This window comes from Myodes glareolus, chromosome 15 (assembly GCF_982192425.1).
Source record: "Myodes glareolus chromosome 15, mMyoGla1.1, whole genome shotgun sequence".
Taxonomy (NCBI): Eukaryota; Metazoa; Chordata; class Mammalia; order Rodentia; family Cricetidae; genus Myodes; species Myodes glareolus.
This window is the reverse complement of record NC_142040.1, coordinates 37,353,333-37,366,498: the sequence shown is the minus strand read 5'-3', so window position 1 is coordinate 37,366,498 and position 13,166 is coordinate 37,353,333.

Here is a 13,166-nt window from a genome sequence, read left to right as displayed (position 1 = left end):
ATTCTTTTTACTCTCTCCTACCACTTTCTTTTAACTGCCCCACACATCTAGTATGCACCCTTCCTTCTCACAGATCCCCCCCCCGCAACATTCATAAATTTTGTTGTTTGTTCTGATTTAACCAGGATGGGCTTTATTTGCCGCCGGGTTTGGAGTTGACCATTGGTGCACAACTAAGGAAGAATCTATTAGCTGACAAACATTATCAGGGAAGTCTAGAGTCTGTGAGCCCCGTACCAATCTGTGACTGGACATTGGTAGACCCTGTCTTGAGCAGGCCTAAGACAGACAAACACAGTTGCTGTGCGATCCTACTCGGAATATAACATTTCCCAGCCCCAGTACTTGTTCATTCATTCCACTTCTTCCAAGATCTCCCCTGAGCCTTAGAAAGGGTTGTGTACATGACCAGTTGAGGGCTGAGCACTCAGCCTCCATTTATTCTAAGCATCTTTAGGAGCCATGAGTCCCTGCATTCACCACAACGCACACAAAGGGAAGCTTCTCTGTTTCAAGACAAGAGTAGCGTTTGTCTCTGACTACAAACAATAATTAGACTGTAGCTTGGCACCGTGTCAGTTTAGATAAGAAACATTAGTGACTTTTCTCTGGGGGTCTATGACCTCCCCAACCAAGGAGTTTATGGGCGTTCTTGCAAGAGCAAAGGGAGTTCTCAACCTGTGGGCCTTGGCCCTTTGAGGACTGCATATCAGATATTTATGTTACACTTCATAAGAGTAGCAAAATTACAATTATGAAGTAGCAACAAAATAATTTTATGGTTGGAGTCACCACAGCATGAACTGTATTAAAGGGTCAAAGCATTAGCACGGTTAAGGACCCCTGATAGAGGAACGTGGGCGATCCAATGGCAGGTGTATTGCCAGGAAGCTCACGGCAGTATGAGTGACAGATCACAAACCTGTATTCTTGGCCACCTGTTCAATTCACAGGTGTTGTGACCAACCAGAGTCTCCTCTCCTCAGCAACTGCTAACTCCTTATATAACTAACCATGGAGAGGTGCCTAGTAAATCTTACAAGCTTCAGGACCTTCTTGAATTTTGTAAGTTTTGTTTAGAACCTAAACATTCTCCAGGAGGGAACTTTTAAATCCCCAGGAAATAGTTATTGAACAGTGACATTCCCCTACAATGACCATCCAGAACAAGCCTGCCAAAGCAAACGTTGTCCCTTCTTAATGATCTTGAACTTGTAACCAAAGAGAATAGGACATGGTACCATATCCATCCGTCTTTCTCTTTTCCTTTATAGCAGTACAACAGTTATGTGCTGTTGTGTGGCTTTTTAAATCTCTTTTTGCTTTTTGATCTTTTGAGGAACCTTCCACCAAGTTCCCAAATAAATCACACAGACAGACTTATTCTAACTTACTAATGCCCGCCCTTAGCTTGGCTGCTGCCCTTAGCTTGGCTTGTTTCTTGCCAACTTCTCCTAAATTATCCCTTCTACCTTTCGCCTTTGAGCCTTTCCCTTTTCTTCCTTCTGTATAGCTTACTGTCACTCTTACTCCATTTCTGGCTAGGTGGCTGCCTCTGAGGGCCTCTTCCCCTTGTTCTCTCATTGTTCCATCTTTGCTATTGGCCGTTCAGCTCTTTATTAGACCATCAGGTGTTTCAGACAGGCGAAGAATCACAGCTTCACAGAGTTAAACAAACTCAGCATAAACAAAAGCAACGCACCTTTACATCATTAAACAAATGCTCCTCAGCATAAACGAAAGTTAAGACACCTTAAAATAATATTCCCCAACAATGTGCACAATGCCCCAGACCCCTGAAAAGAACCAATTTCACCCATTCTTTCAGGCAGTTTCTCCAGTTTTAGATTTAGCTGGACATTTGGAAAACTACTGTAGACTGGAAAGGGCGTGTACAGACAAAACAATTTGAACATCTCTTAAACCAGGAGTCGGCAGGGCTGCAGAAGAAAATGTTCTTGTTAGCACCATTTCTTGTAACAGTTGAAAAGCAAAGTGAGACCGAGTTTGATAAAGTGTTCCCCTAAAGTGTTCCTCCAGGCTAAGAAGTCACAATCAACAGACTTGTGACAAGTTTTCTGCAACTATATAGCAACCTCAACTATAAAAGGCAAACAACAGGGCTATCATGTTATCTAACTCTCCACTTTTGCAACGTCTCCTACATGAATATCCTCAGAGATTTACTTTCCATTTTGCAGTTTGTTTGGGTTTTTATGGGGGGGGGTAATCTGTGCATTTACCGAATGGTGGTATATGTAATGGTGAATCAGAGAATCGAGGCGAGGTGTTGGGACCATTTGGAGTCCTGGCCTCCAGCTGCTCTTCCCTGCTAGAGATCTTTACTTTCCTTCTGATTTGAGCTACTGAAAGCTGTGTCAAAGTTGTTTACCAGCTCTGCTTCACAAGCACATGTTGCCTTGCCTTCAGGCTCAGAGGATAAGGTTTTCACCTGTTGGCCCACCTGACCGTTGCGTATATAAGCCTCCGTGGTGCCACTGAATAAAGGGCCTCTTACCAGTGACTAGAGGTCCGTGTCTCTGTCTTCCTGTCTGTATGTCTTTGTGTGTTTCAATCTCCAGCTTCTTGCCTGAAGCTCGCGAACTGTATGGTAGCGTATAGGGCGCAGACGGGCGTAGACGGGCGTTGTGCACCGCAGATAGGATGTCAGTCTGTACCTGCCTCTTAAGCAGTGAGCCTCTGTGTTGAGCACAAACCGACAGGTTTATGTGAGATCCAGTGGAATTGTGAGTCAAAGAGATAAGATCTTTGCTGGGGGTGACAAGTGCACAATTAGATCTCTTTAAGTCATTATTTAAAAGTTTTGTGTTTTCTAAGTCGGAGTAACAAGGCAACACATTTGTTTCCCTATTTAGTTACTCAGGCTGGTATCCCTTTGAACCCCTTCTCTCCACTTGGCCGTCTCTATCCCTAAGATGAAGTCAACTGTTTTCGTCCCCATATTCAACTGCCGCATGTATCCGCTCTGTTCTGGGCTCCAAGGGCATGGCTTTTGCAAGCCGCAACAGTTTCTCTTTCTCCTTTGGTGGGTGGGTGGTGAAATGGTTACAAATAAGAAACAGCGATTGATTCCCCAACCCAAGCCTCCTCCACACACACAGCTTCTTTCTGTTTTGCTGGATTCTGATATTCTAGGATTGTGCCTTTGAATTCTCCCTGTCCCCACTTGTCCTGTCTCCATTTCCTCCCTTCTCTTGGGATCCAATAATACTGTGGCTTCCAGTTCCCCTCAGAGCGATGGCTTCCCACCATTTCTGTTTTCTGGCAGCTTCAGTAGCCATCATTTTTCCCTTTACCTCAGCCTGCACTCCTGCCAAATTAGAAACCAATTAATACACGATTTTATTGAACCCTTTGAGTGTACCGGTGTGCTTCGTTCGATTTGTCTGCCCTATAGGAAATCTCAGATTAGTCTTAGGGTATCGTTTTACTTTTAAACCTAGCATTTAAAGCAGCAGGCCCCCTGATGGGTATTTCTTTATGTGCTTAGTTGTTGTGCTTAGAACACACACACACACGCTAACTCTCCTGTCTCTATACCCTACTCTCTACTTGTATCCAGCCCATATCCCATGTTCTATTATGCTTCCCCTAAAACTTCCCATCCTCCCTCTCATTGGCTCTTTTTTAGTTTTCTCTACCATCATTTAGTTTTCTCTACCATCATTTAGTTTCTTGTTCCTCATCAACACACATTTATCAGAATTAGAAGCCAGGGTCTCCTGTTAGGGAAATAGGTGGCACCTGGCCGTCTAAGCTTGGAGGGCCTCACTTAGTTTAATATTTCTCACCCCCATTTTCCTGAGATTTTTTGTGTTTGCATTTTTTATGGCTGAGTGAAATACCACCACATAAACAGCATCTAGGCTGACTCCACTTCCTAATTATTGAGAATAGCAATAAACATGCGCTTGCCCAGAATCTCTGTGGTGGCATGCAGAATTTTTTTTTAATTTTATTTGAGGGATGTATACGTCCTGGACTAGTATGGTTGGGTTTACACACAGTAGTTCTACTTTTAGTTCTTTGAGAACCCTAAACACTGATTTCCATTGATTGCCTCAGTTTACCCTTCCACGAAAAGCAGGAACCCATCTCTCCTCACATCTTCGCGAGCACTTGTTGTCCTGTGTTTTCTTCATAGCAGCCACGCTGACTGAGCTAAGCTGGGTTTTCAAAGTTGCTTTCGTTTTCATTTTCCGGATGCTTAAGGATGTTGAACATCCTTTTTAAAATGTTTTTTTTCTTTAAAGCATTCACTGGTCATCTGTTGTAGCACAAATTCTAGCTATTCTTAATAATAAAAACCCAGAGTCAGATACAGGGGTGAAAGCTGAGAGATCAGAGAAGCAGAGCAGCCAGCCACTCGAGTTCTTACCTCTACCAGTGCTCAGACCAAAAAGGCGATCCTGTCTTCAGACTGCCTGAGCTCCTGTCTCCTTCCCCTTATATTCCTCTCTCACCCCAGCCATATCATTCCTCTACCACCTCCCTAGTGCTGGGATTAAAGGCATGGGAGCTGGGATCACCTTTGTGTGAGTTGTTTCTCTTTTAGACTGGATCAACTTCCTATAGCCCAGGGTGGCCTTGAACCAACAGAGATCAATCTGCCTTTGTCTCCTGAGTCCTGGGATTAAAGGTATATGCCTTGCCACCATTGCCTGGTCTCTAGTGGCTTAGCTCTGCACTCTGATCTTCACGCAAGCTTTATTGGTTAAAACACAAACAAAATATCCCTACAATCTGTATTTCTTCTTTTGAGAGCAATTTTCTCAGTTCATTGGCCTATATATTGATCGGCAGTTTTGAGCTTTTGGGTGTTAAAGTTCTTATATTTCTTTATATTCTAGGTATTGACCTCTTGTTTAAAGTATGGCTGGCAAGAAAAAATGTCTGCACATGTTCTTTAGAGAGGCAGTCATATTTCAAACCTTTTCCGGTTTGTTGGTTGGATCTGTGGATCCCGAGCCTTCACGCTCTCTCTTATCTCTCCCAGCAGCAGGATGATAAATGACTACCTGCTGGCAGGACCAATATTCCAGAGCTGGTGTCACCTTGGGGATATTTGCTAAGTCTGTGCAAATATTTAAAAAGTGCCATGGGATGACTGTAATGGATTCTTATTGGGAAACTGAAAAGAACAGAACCCACAGAAAATTCACACACATACACACAAGCAAGACACAACTGACAGTCTTAAAACATAGGGAAATCAGGCGGTGGTTGAGATGGCTCAGTGGTTAAAGGGGGTGAATTTACTTTTTCCAGCCCCAAGAGTTAGATGTCATCTTTAAATCCATATGTATACACTGTTAGGACAAAATTCACAAACTACCCAATACATTCTCTGCACTGTCCTGAACGGTGAGGACCCAAGGGAAAGAGGGGCCTTGATTTTAGAGCATGTTGGTGAAGCCAGGACAACTGGAAATAGCTTGACAACGTACAGTAGTCCTGCCATGTGTCCCAGCTTGCTCTGCCTGAGGCCTTGGCTTCCGTTCCTTTAAGGGACAGATCTGTCCTCCTTGTCCCTGATGTCAATACAGCGAATCGGTGATTACAATAAAACAACAGTTTTGCCATAGTTTGTGCACTAAAAATTTAAAAAGCAACAAGAAGGGCCCAAAGCCCAGGACGGTCAGCCCAGAGTAGTGACAGAAAGCAGGCAGAAATGAAAACAGTCTCACAGAAACTGAAAAAAGTACTCAAGAGGGGACGCTGGGAAGTAAAGCTGTCTGCAGGTCCTTTCTACAGGGCCCTGTCTATAGGAAAGGATATTGCATACTGTAGCCCTTCTAGTAGTCAGTAACTATAGGAGCTGCAGGTAGAGTCTCAGGTTGGTAGGTCCTTGTTGAAAGGAGTTCAGAGAAGCCACTTCCTGCGTCACATCAGAGCTTTGACTCAAGTGGGTCAGAGATTGATCTTCACTCTATTTTATTGCTTGTGCCAATTTGTGTTTGTGTTAGATAATGTCTTGTTATCTAGCCCAGGCTGTCCTCAAAGATATACATCGAACATAAAGGATGAGGGCAATTGGGAAAAGATTATTTTTTTTTTTACAATTGTCTTGGTGTGGGCTTTTGGAGAGTGTACCTGAATGCTTACATAGTTCTCAGACGTAAGATCTTTCTATTGTCTTTATTATGAAACAATTAGTAAGAAAACTCTGTCCCCAAAATGAAGCCAGAGATAAAATCCATCTGCTGAATGGGCTTCCAGGTGAAAACATGGTTGCGCGATCAGAAAATTTAAGCAGAAATCGAAAAGGAGGGAAGTTCCACTCTTGGCTCTGTAGAAGAATAATTAAACAGATATTTTGGCAAGGTAATCCTCGCCACTTTTTAATCATTCTTTTCTCAGCATGTAGTGTTTAGTATTTTGGGTTTTACTACTGTAGATGTGTGGAAAAGCGAAGATTGATTAACAACATTTCCAGAAAGTAAGCAAACAGCTCTGGGGTGCTTGATGAGAAGGATCACATGGAAAGACGTAAACCCATGGGTTCATGTATAACAGGAGCTGCCATGGATTGCTATAAACTCTCAGTTAGTTGGATGGTGGAAGGATTAGTCACTAAGAAATGGAATGCTGGGGAGGAAAACATCTAGAAAATAAGTAATTCTGTATTGATGTATTGGGTTTATTCTTACGCGAGGACTCCAAGATGGCGTTTCAAACACATGATGGAACACACTGGTGTGCCACTTAGAAAAGAGGTCAACTGGACATCCCCACTGGAAGCTATCTTCATGTTCACAATTGTTAAAGCAGGGTGGGGGTGAGCATACACTGGGTTATTTACACTTCCTCTGAGGTCTATGGGCACTGAGCAGTACCTGATGTGCTCGGTTCTTCTTACACAGGACAAAAAGAGGGCACAAACGTGTATTCACAGTATCCAGAATCTATACTGAAATATGCATTTGAAAATCTACATCTCAAATGAGTGTTGACTCCCTGTTTCCAAGCTGATAAAATAATTACTGATAGCTGGGCAATGGTAGCACACACCGTTAAACCCAGGTCTTGGGAGGCAGAGGCAGGCAGATTTTTGAGTTCAATGCTAGCCTGGTCTACAAAGAGAGTTCCAGGATAGTCAGGGCTATTCCACTGAGAAACCCTGTCTGAAATAACAATAACAACAACAACAACAACAACAACAATAATAATAATAAACAATAATTGTAATAACTGATATTTGAAATAACTTTGACATTTTTCTAATTACATAATGCATCTCCTGATCCTTCCCCTTGGTTTTCTTTATTACTTAAAATGTGTTTTTACTTTGTAGACCAGACACTCCTCCTATGCACTAAAGAGGAAGAGAGAAAGAGAACTATATGATAGCAAAAGCTGCCTCAAGGCAAAAAGAGCCAGATGCTATTACACATGTATCATTCAGTCCTTCCAGTAAAAGGGCAGAGTTAGTCATAGTTTCCTGTATCTTACAAAGTCATACAGGTTGTGAATGGAATTCTCTGGCTCCAGGTGATCAATGAGTCTATGTTTTCACAACTCTAAGCCATATTCCTCCCTCTCTCCTCATCCTACATCACGCCTCCCACTCAGCACTTTCCAGCTACTCAGAAGATGGTTTGATGCCACGGATTATTTTCTTTACTAAGCTGTGGACATCAAAGCTTTTTTCCATGGAGAGACGTGGTCATTTTAAACTAGACATGAAGGAGAAACTCATTTTGAGAGGGGAAAAATACATTTGATTATTCTTTCTTAAGATTATAGAAGATAGAAAAATAAAGTTTCATTGTACATCTGAGAGAACTGGGAGGTATGGTCCCAGAACACCAGAGTGAACTGCTCATAGGGGTTTCTCACGCCAGCACTGCCAAAGGCAGTCCATGTAGTTACCACGTTGGCAACTCAGGAACAGGTCCCCCCGTCTGGAGCACTTAGCAACTTAGTACTAATATTGTTGTTCTCCCATTATCTGTTAAACTCTCTCTGTTTCTGAAGCATAGCTATAATTCAGGAAACAGGAAGGACTAACTTGTAAACACATTCTCTTTAAAAAGAGTGGAACATACAGGTAGAATGGTCCGGTCCATGGTCCACTGAGAAATTCCGAAGCATCTTTTTCTATGGGCAGTGATTTAAAAAATTAAAAACCTAGAGTGGCAAGCAGAGTTAAAAACCAGATAATGTCAGTTCTGGCTGCTGTTTTTTTTCTTTGGTTTTCCTCATAAAAACTCTGTAAACTGTCACCTTTTACCCAGCAGAATTTGACTTGGAGATCAGCAGCTGTCTCTGGGAAGAGGTTTTGCCCCACAGATTTAAAGAAAAAAGTTTCATTTCTCAATGTGCAGCTGCCTCTCGACTAAGACACACGCACGTGGAGTGTTCTCATTAATGTAAAACACTGCATCTTTAAGTATGCTCAGAGAACTAAGCGTGCCAATCTGCAAAACTAGAGGGCCAAATACTAGATTCAATGATTCATCGCCCATGCTCTCAGAGACCTAGGTTTGTTCTAGTTCATCTGAGCTCAGAATTTTGTCTGTCCCTCATACAGCTTCATGATGTACCTGGTGAGAAATGGAGGCTGCCTAAGACACTATTGGGACCAGAAGATAAAGGCATCTCTCTGTGTGGCAGTCAGGAAAAGGCCATTACCACCAGCTTGATAGTCAACCCCTGTAGAAATGTCAACATTTGCTTTCCATGCCTTTGTTTCGCTGAAGCATTCCAAACATTTCCTTGAAGTCATTCAACAAGCCACTAGGGTATTTTGTATCCAATTCTTTCTTTTTTTTCTCTGTGGTGAGCTCTTAATCATTACAGATTTTTATATATATATAAAACAATAAGCGACTAAATAACAAAAGTCAGATATCTTGATACAGTTATTCACATATAATGAAACATCATTAAAGTACAGGACACTCTTCTCACTTATACCTCCTGTGTCAATGAGGAGAGAAACTGGGTATTGACCAGTGGTGGCATTGTAAGTTTGTATGAGAGCTGATAAATGTGTATAACAAAGTTGCAATGGTATTTCACAGACATGAGTGGTTGGGCAGATGACCAGAAAATTCATTGAAAGCAAATGAACACTGTTTGGTAATACATTAGAATGTTTTCTCGTCATCTGGCATTGCTCTGTGTCACAGGGCATGGGCAAGGGGGAGCTTCCTCCCCTTGAATTCCATGCATCAGACTTGACCAATCACAACATTTAAACAAAATTTGGAAGCAAATACAAAGCCACACGGTGATCCCTTTACCATTAGCAAGCCATTGAGTAAGCTACACAGAGAACAGTTGAAGACTTTTAATCCTTTATTTTTGTGTATCATTCAGCTGTGAACGTAGATGGTCTTTTCCTGTGGGTATTTGAACTTACTGGCTCTAGGAAGGTTAGTGGCAAGCCAAAGACTTTCAGTATCTTTCTCTGGCCTTTACTTCCTGAATTTTTTTTTTAACATGCTAAATTTTATGTGCCCTTTCCCACACGAAGGACTTGCTTGCAAAGCTCTGATTGAATCTATTGTAGTCAGGAGCTATTGGTGAGATCAGAAGCAGGATCACATAACCACTGGTTTCTATGACAACCACCATCATCACCAGTAGTTACAGAATGCCTACAATGTGCCAGATATTAATGTATTTCTCATTAAAATGAGAACATCAGAGAAAATTAACACTAAGAAGGGTTAAGTAATGTTTGAAAAGATCCCTGTAATTCCAAACAGTGAAGCCAGAATTCAGGTGGGACAAGAAGGGAGGCTGTTCGGCTTTTGGGGTTTTGGGGTGTGTGCATGTTTGTGTGCATGTGTGTATGCTGATGCACAAGTGTGCAAGTGTCTTAAAATCAGAGATTGGAGTTGGCTGTCCTCCTCTATGGCTCTCCACCTTGGTTTTTGAGGCAAGGTCTCTCCCTGAACCCAGAACTTGCTGATTGGGACAAGTAGCTGGCAGGGAAGCTCCAGGCGTCTGACATGTTTCTCCAGATTTCTGCTCTCTGAGGCCTCAGTTGAATGCTTTAGGTGTTATTTTTCTGTCTTCAGAGGACTTGCCACATTATTAAAAAATATTTATTAAGCAATTATTTCTAAGAGGCAAGTTGTATATCCTCTGATTTTTAAGAATTATTCTTGGGGGTCTGGGGTATCTGAAATTTGTTCAAGGGGGAAAATAGCTTTTCTCCTTTCCCAAGTCAGAAGCCATAAAAGCGGGGTTCTAGGCATGGGAAATAATCCTTTTCATATAATCTGGGCTTCCTTGGAAGGGTTATGAAACCACCTCCTTGGCTGAAGACAGCAGGACAAGGAATCCCAACTTTTTGTGTTCCTCAGAATATTCTGGTATCCTTTTTAATGTTTTGATAGGTTACCCTGATAAAAAAAAAAGCAGATCTAACAACTATGCAGTGAAGGTAAGAGATCTGAAGCTTCAGTGAACACCCAGGATCGTTCTGGTAAGGATGGGCCACAAAGGACAGTTAAATCATAAGGCATGTGGCCATACTCAATGATTCAACAGGAAGCAAAGATGGCTGCAAACCTGTTACCACTTCTTCTGAGCCAGTCCTTAGAACTCTACTGTCACTAAGTGACAATGCATATATTGCCTCATGATGTATATAAACATGTATAACTCCATGAGTGTTTATACATTCAACAATTGGGAGACTATGGGGAAAATTATTTAGCTAAAATATGTTAATAATTTCTATTTAGCTATTAAAATTCCTAGAACTGTGTCTTCTTCATATTTATTTGTCAGTTTTATGAAGCTGAACATGTATCTTCATGGCCAATTATTTATCTGCATTTCAGTTCAATTGATAGACTTTATTGTAAAAATGAAAAAAATGTATGTTAAGTGCTCAGTGCAGAACTTGACCTTTGTTGGATCTTGATGAATTTTATTCATTGTTATTGTTACTTTATCTGAAGAATTCTCATCTTCCCCATTTGGAAGGCACCAGGTTTCATTAGGATAGAAGTAGAGACTGAGAGTTCTTTGATGTCTAAGGTGGGTTTTTAAGTTATTGATCAGCCTTATATATGGAGAAGTTTTTTTATGATGAATCAACATATGCTTCCTTGGGATTTTCTTCCATCATCAAGGTTAATTTTGATTGGCAGCTTGGTTGAATTAGGACACTCCTAGGGTGTTAGTGAAGCACATCTCTGAGGATATCTGAAAGTGTTTTCCAGACATAATTAGAACATGCAGACTCTGATCTCATGAACAGTTTAATCCTTTGAAGGTTTCATGATGTAATAGAATAATTGGATGAGAGTTAAAGCCAGCAGCCACAGCCTTGTTGACAGGGTTGGTCATTATAAACATATTTTAGATCTCTATCATGCTTGACCCCTTCTTAAGTGTTTCTCTCTCCTGTTTCCTGTCTTTCATGATATGAACAGATGCCCTGTGTTGCACTATCTGGCCACCATGATGCTCTGGTCAAATACACGGGGTCAAGTGACAATGTTTGATCCCTCTTAAGCCAAGAGCAAGCATAAGCTTTTCTTGCTGTCAGGTATTTGGCTGTAGAAACACAGTAAGTAACTAATTCAGAGTTCATCTTACACTGCTGTCTTCTAGTGGGTTCCTCCTATTCTTGGGAACAAATTTTCCTATGACGTAGGAATATGAGCATTAACATTTGTCTTATATGCTCAAGGCTCAGTCATAGCTATTATGTCATTTGAGACTTTGAATACATCAGAAAAATGTTGCCACCGTGACCATTTTATTGGTTGGTAATTCTATCAATCTTAGAGAAGTTGTTGACGCAAGATCATAGCTAGTATGCTGGGGGGTTGAGAATTAGCACATCAAGTAATCTGTTAGCTCACCAAAGAAATAACCTGTGTCGTTAGTTGCATTTTTTATTATGACAAGTTTATTGTCATTCAGAATTTAACCAGGACAATTAAACCACTGAAGGAGGCAAAAACTTGAGCAGCTAGTCACATTACATCTACAGACAGGAGCAAAAAGAAATGGAGGAGTGTGTGCTCATTTGCTTGCTTTTGTACTCAGGTTGGCTGTCCTACTGTAAGGGATTGTAACCTGGACTCTTTTGTTTGGTTTTTTGAGACAGGATTTCTCTGTGTAACAGTCCTAGCTTTTGTAGACCAGGCTGGCCTCTACAGAGATCTGCCTGCCTCTGTCTCCCAAGTGCTGGGTTTAAAGGTGTGCAACACCAACACCCATGGATTGTAACCTGGAAATGTTAGCTAAATAAACCTTTCCTCTTTACCCCTTTTTGCCACACAAAATAAACTCCTATACATCTTCCAAAAATGACTATATCATAAAGGATGTCAGTGTGGCAATTTCTCAAGAAAATTAATTAACAACCTTTCTCAAGACCCAGTAATACCACTTTGGGGGTGTATACCCAAAGGATGTTCAATCCTGCCACAAGGACATGTGCTCAACTATGTGCATTATTTGTCATGGCCAGAACCTGGAAACAATCTAAATGCCCCTCAACCGAAAAAAATGGATAAGGAAAATGTGGCACATTTACACAATGGAGTATATACAGCAGAAAGAAAAACAACGATATCTTGAATTTTGCAGGCAATTGGATGGAGCTAGAAAACATGATTTTGAGTGAGGTAACCCAGACCCAGAAAGACAATTATCACATGTACACACTCATACGTGGTTCTTAAACATAAAGCAAAGAAAACCAGCCCACAAATCACAATCCCAGAGAATCTAGACAACAATGAGGACCCTAAGAGAGAAATACATAGATCTAATCTACATGGGAAGTAGAAAAAGACAAGATTTCCTGAGTAAACTGGGAGCATGGGAACCTTGGAAGAGGGTTGAAGGGGAGGGGAAAGGCAGGGAGGGGAGCAGAGTAAAATGTAGAGCTCAATCAAAATCAGTAAAAAGAATTTCACAGAGAATCCAAAACAGGGAATGCAGAGGCAACCAAGTGATTAAGGGAAGTTGGGAACCCTAGTTCAGAAGTAGAAAGATCAGACTAAGCAATAAAAGTTGGGAATTGAGACCTAGCATGGGCTGCCCTGTCCCAAGGAGTGACAGTCTAAGATTCAGATTCAGATGAGGACAGAGGATAGCAATGCTCCTGCTCCCATCCCTCCTCACCCTCTAAGCTTGACCTGTCCATGCCACAGGTGACTGGA